Here is a 14,105-nt window from a genome sequence, read left to right as displayed (position 1 = left end):
TTAAGTAATGTGTTGTAGTAACCAGGCAAGGTACTAAAAAACTTCAACAGGACTTTATTTTAAAGTGGAAACCTCTTTACCAAGCTGCTGCTGCACCCTCGGTAGCTCTCACTCCGCCTCCTCAACTCCACCCCCCCCTTCCCATTTTCTGTCCTTCCAGACTCCCAACAGCCAGTGCTCCCAGTTCTAATAATTACAAGCAGCATCTAAACACCACACAATGCCTACATTATACAAGGATCCCAGAATTTTAGCCCACGTCTGAGTCCCCACTTCAGCCTGGCAGTGATATTAACTCCAGGCACAAAATAGGTTATAAGTTTAGGGGATACTATGGAAACCAAATTGTTCCAGATATTACAGGCCTTCATCTATCCCAATTGCCTGGTCCCAGTTCTTAAAGAATGTAGCAATCAGCAATAGATTTAAGATAGTGATTATATTTTAATGTGCAACATTAAAAAAGGTAGTGGAACCACATTTATGTTTCCTTTACTAAATAATACCTTGCACAAAAGAAATATACCCCATGCACACACAAATCCTTGTAAAACCTAGAGAAAGATATACTAGCAACAGAGACAGTGATCAACAGCGATCAACAGCATTCAATTGTGGCTGCTAAATGGAAAGGCCACTTAGTAATTTAACTGGGGGGGAACAAAAAAAGTGTTCCATCTTCTACATCCTGAATTCAAACTGAATTCAGTTTGTGCCTGAAGAAGTGTTTAGATCTAGCTCTATTCACAGGCTTTGTATACAGCTGATGAATTTCATTTTCAAGTAGTTTGGTCTGTAACATTGTAGCTGCCAACCACAAACAAGGGGAAGATCAGCCAAATGTCAGCCAGGAGAAGCCTTATTACAGGAGCGCTTGCTGAGGACAATTTGCCTTTTCTTTGTTGCTCTTATATTCTGCATCCTATATAAAGCTGTTCTCTCTGCAGACATAATTACATGTATTAAATAGGTTACTAAAATGTGTGTTCTAAAAGAAGACTGATTATACTCATGAAAACCTTTTCTCCGTCTTACTTACTGGGCTTGACCCTGCATTCTGTGAACATCCAGAATTCCCCACAGAAACCAGTGGGAGTTTCGGGTGCTACAAGCAACTCAGATTGAGGACATATTGGTGTCACATGCTCCACCGATACCAGTGGTTTCAGATACCCGTTGTATTATGCAAATACCTCATCCCTCATGCTCACATCTGGTGTGAAACCAACATGCACCCTATAGACCCTGATATCAGAATTTTCAGTCTCCCTTCCCCATACATTTCACTCACCCCTTTCAGACTTGTGACACACTACACCTCCCCTCCCTGTGCAACCTGTGTTATTGTCATCATACAGCCACAAGATGTGCCAAATGAAGCTAAGCCATTCTGAAAGCTTGAAATCTTCTTGTAACTCTGACATGCCTCTCTGCCCCCCTCCCTTTTTGGCAGATCCAAACTATACCATTAGCAGCAATTAGGGGAAAATATGTTGGAGACTAAGAAGAAACAAAGTTCTTTAAGTTAGGGTTTTTTATCTGGAGGACACATCAATGATTTATATTCTTATTCACATTTCAGTCAGATAAGAGATCAAGTATGAAATTAGTATATTTTTAAGTAACTTCAAGTTTTTCCAACTTCTAGTAATTTCAAGTATTGTAAGTGTGACTGGTACCAGCTGGCAAAGGGTTCACTGTTCTTTATAAGCAACTCCTGTCTCAGGCCTGACTAACTCACAACACTTAATACGCTATTTTCATGGTGTTTATTCATAAAGGGTAGCATGCGAGGGCCCTACTGAAAGCTCATAGTTTATCAGTATTCATCATCATGAGATGTGTATACAGGTAATTTTAAGAAATAATGTAACTATACTGAAAATTATGTTCTTGGAGTGGAAGGGAATCCTGTGATGGCCAAGGGACGGCATCCCTTGTATTTCTGAAACAGTGAGGAATCCCCTTGAGTGGAGCTACCAGCTATCAGATAAAAGATCCCAGAACCCAACCAATCAAGTAGATGGGAAAAGCCACTCCAAGTATCAAGCCTCATTTCTGATGCTTACACCACACTGGGAATTAGACCTATCCCTGAACTATAAGGGATAAAGGCCTTAAAACCTACACATGAAGTCATTATCAAAGCAACAAAGTAATTAAATCAGTTACTTCATTGTGAAAAAGTGAGTCATTCCCTTCAGAGGACCAGATTACCAGTCTGTAAACTAAAGGCATTTTTGTTTGTTTTTTAAAAAGGTCAGAAGTGCTGACCAATCAGATGCAGCTCAGAAGGAAAAGTGCACTGACTACAGACCCCATGCTTTGGGGATTCCAGTTTCTGGAAACAGTTCCCACTGCTTATAGCCTCGCACTTCAAGATCTGAATAGGTATTGCAAACCTATGCCTCTTATGGTACAGGGCCATTTCCAGGATGACACGCAGAACAAGGTGTTTGGAAGAGAGAGGATGTTGAACCCTCCAGATTTTGAGGACTTTTCTGGTCTGAGGCTATAGTTTACAATATTAAGTGTACTACTTCCACAGCAAGAGTGAACATTTTGCATTAGCTACCAAATATAAGCTTTACAGGTCTTCCAGCAGAAGAAATCAATTGTTAGTGTCTAGTCCTAGTTACTAACTTCATTGTTCAGCAGTAGACATGCCCCCTCCAAGAGACTACCTTTGTATGGCATCATCCACAACTAGTGGAAAGTAAAACAAAAAGTAGACTGAATGCAGAACACAAGCTCACCTTCTAAGCAATAATCAGTGGTCCTCCAATGGGGCCCCTTTCAGGGCCAGCACCACAACCTTGAGAACTGGGGCAGTTCTCAAGGCATTGCATTTCAATATCAAAAGGGAATATAAGGCAATGAAAATGGATATCCTCCTCCACCTAGTTACTAGCCTTGAAGCACATGTAGTCTTGCTTCAGAAGACATGTTCCCACCACATATGAGCAACTTTCAGTTTTAGGCAATGCTGTCATAGCTTATCACCATCACTAGCCCTATGGGAAGGGATGTTATGTTAGAGAAGAGCGGTCTGCGGTCACTATAGCAACATCTGGGCCAAATTACATCATAGAATAGCAAGCAGTAAAGGTGAGTGAGCATATGCTGATCAATGTCTACAAGTCATCATCAGTTAAGTGGCAAATTGCCAGACCCTTCCCCATTGAGGTGGTGGGAATTGAGGTCCTCACAATAGATGGAATATCCTGACAAACAGAGGTTATCGAAATGGGTATCAGTCACTGATCTACAACTCCCATGACCCAAAGAAACACCAAGCTTTCACAGTAGCAAATGAGCAACCGACTCTTCGCTTAACATCACCTTTTCATCTTTTGAGAAACTGCTGCCAGAGGGTGCTTGAAGCTTTCCTGAAGTCTCAGCATTGGCCATCTTGATCACTCTGGGCCTGTGGCTATCAAACAGCTTTCCAAAAATTCCATCGATCTTCTGTAAGCTTGATGGAAGGTCTTTCAAGCAGAACTAGAGACATCTGTCAGTGAGCTGGTGGAGTTGGACTGGACAACAAATATAAAATGACTCCTATCAAGCTTTGTGATTTAGTTCAAGCAGTTGCTATGAAATCAATCTCTAGAAGCTATTGCTGACCGTATATCCCCATGTGGTCAGAGGCTATTAAGTTCTACAAGGAATTCAAATCTGCTAGTAACAAACAGGGGGCTATTAATAAAAGCAAGCAACTTTTCGACTGCTGTCTCAGACCAGGCATGATCGATAGAGAGAGACTGTCCCAGAGATGGACAGTATTCATTCTATCTGGAAAGCACAGGAGACTACTAAATCTTTCTGGAGATACCAGCCTCAGCAAAAAGAGGTTTCCAGTCGCTGCAAATGCTATTACATCTAAGCTGTATGGCTAACAACCAGATGCAGAACTTTATAAGTCTCAGCCATGTGGATATATGTCAGAGTGGTGGCAGGCTCCTAGTGTAGATTCAAACTTGATGGCTACATTTTCAGATGGAGATGGAGCATGCCATAAAGCTTATGAAAACAGGAAAAGCTCCAGGCCTAGGTTATATCCATATGGAGTTCCTGCCTAAGCCCAAAGCTTACAGGTTTGGTCCCTCAACCAATATTTCCAGCACAACTGTGTCCCAAAAATCTGGTGCAAGGCAAAGGTTTTAGCCATTCTGGAACCAGCAAAACTGCTAGAAGATTCCCAAGAGGTACCAACCCATCTCTCTCCTGTGTATCACATTCAAGCTTATGGAGAGACCAGTTCTGATGTGCATCAACAAGGTTATCAAACCACAACTGACCTTTGTTCAGGCTGTCCTCAGATGACAGTGTACCCAAGATCAAGTCAGTCAAGATCTCTTTGAGAAAGGCCAGTAAGTTGGCACCATTTGGGTGGTGGGGGAAAGTCTTTCAGGTGAACATGATACCATCTGGCACCTGGGGCTGACTGCCAAGTTGTTGCAGACTATTCCCTGTAAGTCCATGGAATTGGTGATAAAAATCAGAGTTTCATCTTACAAACCAGAGACACAGTCATCTGACTTAGGCATCTCTGTAACAGACTCCCACAAAGATCCATTCTAGCTCCCCTCTTTTTCCACGTGTATAGTTATGACCTACCACCAACTATGTATGTATAGATAGATTGTTACCAAATCAGCAAGACAGATCTAATCCATGTGATATAGAAGGGTCACTCAGCCAGAACATAAATGTTCTGGTCCCTTAATGGAAGTCTCCACTGACAAAGTAAGTGAATCTATGATAGTGGCCAATACCTTCCATCTGAACAGTTGACTGGCTAATCACCTCCTTATAGTTCATAATGAAGATTGTTCACTTCCTTTCCAGATAGTGATCAGTTATTTAGGAGTCAAACTGGACCACAGTCTAACATACTGGTCCCATGTAGACACAAAGAAAAAGATTACCTTCTATACTGCCTTGACCCAGAAACTAGCAAGAACCTCCTGAGAAGTAGAGGCAAATGTTTTACAAACCTCAGTCCTGGCACTGGTATTTTCTCCCGTGGAATATTGTGCAACAGTGAGGAGCAGAAGCTGGCACATGCATCTCATTGATTCATAGATACTAAGGTCAGAAGGGACCATTAGGATCATCTAGTCCTACCTCCTGTACAACGCAGGCCACAGAATCTCACCCACCCACTCCTGCGAAAAACCTCACCCCTATGTCTGAGCTATTGAAGTCCTCAAATCATGGTTTAAAGACTTCAAGGAGCAGAGAGTCCTGCAGCAAGTGACCCGTGCCCCATGCTACAGAAGAAGATGAAAAACCTCCAGGGCCTCTTCCAATTTGCCCTAGAGGAAAATTCCTTCCCGACCCCAAATATGGCGATCAGCTAAACCCTGAGCATACGGCCAAGATTCACCAGCCAGATACCCAGGAAATAGTTTTCTGCAGTAACTCAGATCCCACCCCATCTAACATCCCATCACAGACCATTAGGACTATTTACCATGAATATTTAAAGATCAATTAATTACTAAAATCATGTTATCCCATCATACCATCTCCTCCATAAACTTATCGAGTTTAATCTTAAAGCCAGATAGATCTTTTGCCCCCACTGCTTCCCTTGGAAGGCTATTCGAAAACTTCACTCCTCTGATGATCAGAAACCTTCGTCTAATTTCAAGTCTAAACTTCCCAATGACCAGCGCTGTATACAGTCATCTGTATTGTTAGTGTGGCTAAGGCAACTGCTGACATCTAATTTATACATGTGGACTTAGATCTCGCTCCCAAAACTTCAATAAGATGCAGTTTTAAGAGTGATGGCATTGAGTGCCATGACAGAGCCAGTCTACTACATGCAACGGAGACAATGGTTCCAATAGGTACAAATAAGCAATATCTCACAAGATCTGCCCTCTACCAGAAGAGAAACACCTACACTTGCAGTTCCTGCTGACTTCTCATGACAGACTTTATGACATCTTTTTGCAATGGCTGTTCATGCAGTCACGTCCAGTGCTACCAGTCCAGTGCCAATCTTGGATTAAGAATAGCATATCAGTGCCTACAGCTATGTCTTCTTGGAGTGGCAGCAACTCTGGGATAGACAGGGCTTTTGAAATTCATCAGCATGCCTAACTTCCATCCACCTAGGATACAGATCCTGGACTAGGCTTTATACCAGAGGTCCCCAAAATGTAGGCTATGCAGCTCCAGGAGGGCATGGATGAGTGTTGGGAGGGGGGGGGGAAGGAGGTGCATCTAGGGCCTGGGTTAGCCCCTATATGGGACAAGGGGGAGCACCACCCAGCTCAACTCCTGGCCACCGACCTTGCGCCTGGGTCCCTGCCCAAGTCTCTGTTCCCAGCCCTGCCCCCAGCCTCTGCCCTCTTACCCCTGTCCACGTTACAGGCTACTGACTAGAATGGCCAGAGTGGTTGCCACAGTGCAGAAATTTGGCTTAGCCAAATCTTCAGTGTTACTCCTTGGCAGCAACAGACCATCAAATATGTGATGGACGAGTGCACCATGAAAAGATTGGGGAGTGGACTGCAACTATGCATCAGTTGACTTGTGACACATACAAAAGAAATTCAGCATTGATTTTTCCTCCCTCTCAACTTAAGGACTCCTTTACAGAGGTATTTCATTACAACAATAATGAATCACTCACATTGCTTAGATGAAAGATCAGTGCTAATAGAAACAATCCCTCCCCAAACCCACAGCTCCTAAAGCTCTAGCAGGGCTTCCCAATATTACTTGCTCTTAAGACATGCTATATTGTCTCCTCCCCTTTTTTACGCTAGAATAATTTCACAGATTCAGCTTCCAGAGGAATAACTTGAAAGATGACATTATAGTACAGCAGGAGGTATTAGCTCAGCTCTGTGAGTAAGGAGTTGTATGGCATCATCATTAGCAGAGAATTTAGATAAGTTATTCTAACAGATCATAGAACAGTGCTATTGAGTTGATGTCTGACTTCAAGTCAATGATTTTAACCAATGCTCAGGCTTTACCTGCGTAACCCTTCTGCCAGTTGGAGCATGCAGCAAGAAGGGCTGGGTTCAATATCTAGGGGGTTTCTTTTCAACAATATAACAAAACTGGCTCGAGACCCTACCCAGAAACCTGGGAAAATTTCTCTACCCTGGGACCTCTAAGAGGCAATTCTTCCCCTCTTGCAAGCACAGAGTCTGAGGTAGAAAGAGTTTCTTTAATAAAAGTAACCTAGCATTAATCTGAGACAATAGCACAAGTGGTATTCATAAACATAAAAGCATGAGCAAGACACCCTCCCCAGAGTCCTTTGCTTCCGGTTCTTGAGTCCTACACCCAAGTTCTTGTAGTGTGCCTTTTACCCCACTCACAGTTGTTGTGCCTGGTCAGCACAGACCCAGAGTTCATAGGTACATCTGCATGAATTCGTGTGTATGTGTGTGTGTGTGTGTGTAAGTAAAATCCCTCCTGCTCCCCCCCCGGGCCACTAGCTCCCACTAGCCAATCTCTTAGCAATTTTAGTTCTGTACAGGAAACACAGGCCTGCCACAAGTGATTTCAGCTCTGATTGAGCAATTAAAACAACAAGGAGGCACTCCTAATAAAGCCTATTTTGCTCTAGTCTTTGAACAGTCGGGAGGAACAGGTTAAATCAGTCTAAGAAGGATCCTTGAGGATGTACAGTCTCCTGGCTGTTATGCCTGCCCACACCCCTCTTATTTTCACAGGGCTCTGACATTTGAGCGCCTGCTTAACGAGGTTCTTTCAACTGAGGGTGACCTCCCTCATTTGGGACAGGTTAAGCAAGTCCTGCTTTCCTGTATTCCTACAATAATTATAACATTGGTAACCATATTTCACTACCTCTGCATTCAGTACCAAGGTCATTTGTACCCAACACCAGCCAAAGTTGATCACTTTGACAAAGCTGTACCTGATGAATATGTAAACAGAGCAGGAGCAAACTGTATTTACATAAACACACCCACAGTCTCTTCTGCTGTCAGGGAACCATTCATTCAGACTTACACCTACACTTGGAAATTAGCCCCAATTTCAGCCTAATGTAAGTTGCACTTGTGTAAAGCCTTAGTACAGGCAGGGAAAAGCGATGATATATTATGGAACAGGAGTAAAATCCACAATGCAAGTCATGCTTTCCTGGTCTACGCTAGGGGTTTGCACCACACCTTGGGGCAAACCCAAGCGCTGGCAAGGCCCGAGTCACAGGATGGATCCCATCCTTTGGCATGCACACAGATCTTAGTTGAAACCAGCCAATGATCCAAATGCATTTCACTAGTCAGAGCCATGCAATTTGTGAAGAGGTGGGACAGAGCTTCTCACTCATACATATGTCACTTCGCATTAGCTTTTCAAGTCTTCACATATTAATTCAGCCACTGTCTTTCCCCAAGATGTTCATTTGGCCAACCTATCCTAGGGCTGATTGCTCGACTGGTTGTTCCAATATACTCCAAATACTTTGATTAATTTCCCTGTGGGGGGAGTGGCAGGAAAGGAAGCACATTTTTTTTGCATATTTTGCTCGTGTTTTTCATTCTTAACTAGCAAGAGATGGTGAGTGTTTTTGTGTAAAAGATTGAGGAAGCATACAGGAGCTCAGCCAGTTACTGTAACTGTATCTGTTGCAAAAGCTTCAAGGCTTTTTGTTGCTGCTATAAACACTTGCCAACATACAGAGTAGAGGCACATGGTAGTCTTTACCTCAGGCAATCCATTCAACACCAAGGGTTTCCTTTGGAAGGGCGAGTTTACATAAGTTGTTTTTACAACTGTTTACATCATTCAGTCTTTTACTCGTTTGAAAAGGTCAACTAACTGCACCAGGAAGAAGACAGCCCCTTTTTTGCCCTGCTCACTGTGGGCACAGGTGTGGCATCAGTCACATTAGCGAATACTGAAATGGAAAGCTTGGATAGCAGCTGTCCTGACCTCTGTTGCCCCATTAAGCTATTCCCATGCTGTGAAGTGCTTAAGTCAGCCTTCTGAGACAGGGCTTCTCACTTCCACCAACCTTAGGCTATGTCTACACTGCTTCACAGGTAGGACTACAGGGTATGTGAAGTCCATTACTGTGAACTTGGGATCTTTCCATTCCCCTAAACAAGATCCACCTGAGGAAGTTACAGCACAGCACTTTGGTGTGCACTGCTATCCACATACCCTTGTCTACAAATTTTATCTGCAATTTGGATAAGCCCTTAGTCTCACGGGGCTTCACTCATTATTTAACCCTGGCTGTAAATTGCTATCTAGCATGAGGGTGGCAAAACCTGGCAGAGAAAAGTACTACGGGTGAAGTTTAGCATGTTTTGTGACCAGATCCATCACTGTCACAACAGCATTATGTGCACTAAAAGTGACAGTTTGTTTTTGTAGCTGCTTTACCAGGCAACTTGTTTCCTAGGAAATTTGAAAACAAACAGGATAGAAAAAAAATCCATGAAGTTCTCAAAAATCTGAAATGTTTAGTGGATTTTGGAGGAACTAGTGATGCTTCAGCTAGCATACAGGGTACAGATCTGCTGTGACCAGGGTCCCAGGGAGGCCATGCTGAGGTTGCTCAGTTAGGGCAAACTGCAAAGAATGGGGCGGACAATCCCCAAAACTGGTGGATATTCCAAAACTTAGATTCACTGAGCCAACAACAAAACAGCTTCTACAATACCTAACTGGTTACCCAGAAGCCAAAACACAGTTCCTTTAAAGCAATCCAGCCTTGGACTTCCTCCCAGACAGCCAAGTCAAATATATGATGGGGATTACTGAAAATCTTGTTCATCATAAAAAAAAAATTCTACCAAACCCAAAGGATCGGACACCTTACCCACTAAGTTAATGAATATTTCAGATCTTACTCAAATACACACTTAGAGCCAGTCCTTTAGTATCTAATATCTAAAGGTTTATTCATAAAAAGAAATGAGATTAAAACTGGTTAAAGGAATGAAATACTTACAATAATTGGATCAGGCTTAAAGCAGTTATGGCATAAACTGCTAACTGGTTAAGTCTCTAATTTCTCCCAATTAATTGGAAGGTCCTCAGTCTCTTGGTTAGAATGCTCCCATTAGCATAAGTCCGTAGTCCAAAGGTAAGAGCAGGAAAGAGGCAACTTGGAGATGTTTCCAGAGCCTTTTATAGCTTCTGCTACGTGGAAGGAAACTTCACTATTCCAAACAAAGCCCTTTGCATAGTTTGTGGGAAAATATAGGCACCCAAGATGGAGTTTAGTATCACATGACCTAGTCACATGCCCTTCCATGCTTTGATGAGTCAGGGCAGCCATTACCCATGCTCTAGCTGGAAGGTCTATCAGGTAGCAATAAGACTCTTCTATGGTCCATTGTGAGATTTAAGTCAACTTGAATAGTCTCTTCACAATGTGCTGGTCAGGCAAGAAGTAAGCTGCCTTGTGCGTGTAATCACAGCCACATTTGAAATACAGGCATACAGTCAGTATTCATAACTTTAGATATAAAACTGATACATGTAATGGAATAGGTAATTATCCTATTTGTTTGCCTTTCCTTTGACAGCTTACAGGACATACTTTGTATAAGATTTGTTGCAATTATATAACCATGGTAGCACAATGACCTACGTGGTCATATTTTAATCATATAATGTCACATCTGTCCAGAAACATTATAGTGGTACAATGAGCTACTACAGAGTAAAGAATAGGAAGCCAGAGCTGGCTGCAAACAGAACATGGTCAGGAAATGCATTGATTCAGCCCATCTCCTGACTGGGACTGTATAGGATTGGCCTCTAACATTGCATTAACTTTTATAAAATACACAAACAAGGAATTAGTATCCAGACTTTGAATGGCAAATAGAAAAAGGGCAGAAATTAAAAAGAACTTCCCCCCCACCCAAATCCTGCAAAAGAATCTATTTGTCCTCACACTCACAGAATCTCATTAAGTCAATGGAATTCCTTACAAACGTAAGGGCCATCCACATAAATGCCACTGAAGAATCAAGGCCTGTTACTTATGTTCAGCAGAAGTATGGTATGAATAAAATGTGAAGTGGTCAGGAAGGAATTTTTCCCCAGGTCCGATTGGCAGAGACCCTAGATATTTTTTGCCTTCCTCTGCAGCATGAGGTTTGGGTTCCTTGCAGGTTTAAACTAGTGTAAGTCATGGATTCTCTGTAACTTGAAGTCTCTAAATCATGATTTGAGGACTTCAGTAACTCAGCCAGAGAATAGGTGTCTATTACAGGAGTAGGTGGACGAGGTTCTGTAGCCTGCAATGTGCAGGAGGTCAGACTAGATGATCATGATGATCCTTCAGGCCTTAAAGTCTATGATAGCTGCTATGTAGAAGTCTGGTGATGCTGCAATTCTAAAAATCACAGCCACCAGGAGGTGCTCTATGAGGATACTACAGCTCTCTATCTTTTAAACCAAGATGGCCAACCGGGTCCGATTGCTCAGTGTCTGAGATCTGTTAAGAAATCACTGCATAACATGATACAGAGAGGCAAAAAAATGTGTCTTTTTAGGCCAAGTTCACATACACACAAATATAACTTTAGGCTTTGCCAGAGCAGATCAGCAAATACTAACTACTGTATAGTTAATCACAAAAATTAAATTACATGACTTGGCAGGGAGGATAGACTGCTGACAACTACTAACACTGTAAATGTTCCCTAAAGGATATATTCAAGTGCTTTGCACTCTCCAATTTTAAAGTAACCCCAACAATAGATTTTCCCTTCACATCAAAACCAGGGCTGTTTTAAACAAATTTATTACTGCTATCACAAATCCAATATACAGAACAGGATTTTAAATTTTTTCATGCATTCAAAAGGAATTTTAGATCATTCTAATTCCATTGATGCTTGCTCTTGAACAATCAACAGTACCACATGATTTAATCAGTGAAAGATACAGATCATGATTCTCATCCTGAGCTGGTATGTAAGGCATACCTTCTGGATAAAGCACCACTGTAACTATATGCTGGCACACCATACAACTGCTCCTAGTTGATGTTTGAGACAGCTTTTCTAAGAAAAAGGTGTAAAGAACCACACAGCAGGTGACACAGACAACCTCGAGGTATTTCATGTGGCCTGGACAAATCCAACTGAAGTGGAAAGGAAAACAATTTTATAACCTATTACTCTCACACCCTATTTCTCCTATCTGGAAAGTATAAATAAATCAAGAGGGAACCATTTAAGAAATATTAACTCTTTGGCAACACATTATGGGGTAACAGGATAGCAGGGGGAAAGAGTTATACTAATTACCTGTGATTAATATAGTGGCTTAATCTAAACAAGTTTATTTTTTCTTGATTATACAAAAAAAATGGCACTGTGTTGGAGTCATATCAAATTAGGGTTAGGTCTGAAAACAACATATCAAATTAGGGTTAGTTTGGAGACAGCTTGTTACCTGCAGCCCCCGGAGTTATTTTGTGCACTAGTTGCCACTAAGCCATTTAGAAATAGAAGTTATGAAGACTAAGTTGAAACCTAAATGAAATGGGAAGAGGCAGAAGTACTTCCTTTCACCACAGCCCCCTCCTGACTGTCTCTGTAGGAAGGACAAACAACAGTAGCCCTCCCCAGGAAAGGGGGATTAACTGCTCACTCAGGTGGGCACCCTACCAGTATTATACACATGAAGAATCATCCCAGGTGAATGTCATCCCTGGTGGTTTTTGCTATCTACATGTGGTGGAGGATAGTTTTGCTGTTAATGCACTGGACTAGGATTCAGGAGATCTGGATCCAGTTACTAACTTTGTGACTTGCCCAAGGTCGCACACAGTCTGTAGCAATCTTGCAGCAGCTCAGTTCCTCCCCTCTCAAGTAGGGGATAGTAGTACTTACTTCTCTCTGACTTAGACTGTAAGCTCTTCAGGTTATGGACTGTTTTTTACACCGTGTATGCGGGGGGGGGGGAGGAGGAGGAACAAAAACGGGGAGGAGGGTCCTATCTCAATTGCAAGCTATAGACTCTACTGTAATACAAATTAATATGGAATTAAGACTTCAGCAAGAAAGACAGAACAGCACTAGGCTACAGTGCAAGCGAAAGGATTGGCAGCTGCAACAGACTCATTAACCCGTTATGTGGGCCAGACACTGAAGGGGAGACAGACTCTCACACTCATCACCTGCTAAGCACAAGTGACTGAAGTTCACAGCGATTCAAGACTCTGTATGGACCACGTGTGTTGACTCTTTGCTGGGATTAGATTCTATTCCTTAGAGGGTTTATACAATGCTCATTACTGTAGTATCTGAGCACCTTCCAGTAGTACATTCGGTAACGTGACTGTACATCGGTCATGTGTTTGTTCTCTCATCCTCTCCCCAGTGCAGTGAAGTGTTGTTTTGGGTAGGGTTGTGTGCGTGTAGTAAATGTACCTGTTGCTATGTGTATATGTTAGAGAAGGCAAAAATCCCTGGTAGTTCCTGGGGGAGTTCATTCCACAGTCTCAGACCAGAAAAGCTGGTCTGGCTCCTGCACAGATGAGCTTTGCTGTTATTGTTGAGAGTTCTGTTGTGCCAGAGGAGCAAACTGTCAACTGTGGTCTTTGCTGCAGAGCTTTAAACAGTCTTTGAGCCCAAGACTTCTTGCACTAAAAGAAGGAGCCTCTAGTGCTTGAGCTAAAGGAGAGAGGTTACAAGCTAGTATCTGTACCCCCTCCCCCCCCCCACACATAAACTAACCTCACATGTGAGCCAGTCATGAAAGGGGCACAAGAGTAATGTGGGTTACATTTATGTGGTATTGGGAATAGCACTAGGTTGGAAACAGTTTTCCTGCACTGTGAAAATTTTAATGATTTTAAATATGTTTCCCCCCGCCACAAAAAAAGAAGAGATTGATGCCCCAAACGTAGCTGAAAGCCAAGTGATTAGGGCACTTGCTCTGCCTGACTAGACCAAGGACTTTACCCTAAGTCTCCCACATCCCAGGTGAGTGTCCTAACCATAAGACTTTTGACTATTCTCTCAAGAAATCCCTTCCTGGACCTGACAAAAAAGTTTAAACCAGTGCTTCTCTAATTTCAGTGCACCGAGAGCTCTTTCTGACAACAAAAGTTACTACGTGACCCC

Source organism: Caretta caretta, chromosome 5 (genome assembly GCF_965140235.1).
Source record: "Caretta caretta isolate rCarCar2 chromosome 5, rCarCar1.hap1, whole genome shotgun sequence".
Classification (NCBI taxonomy): domain Eukaryota; kingdom Metazoa; phylum Chordata; order Testudines; family Cheloniidae; genus Caretta; species Caretta caretta.
Note: the sequence above shows the minus strand (reverse complement) of the source record.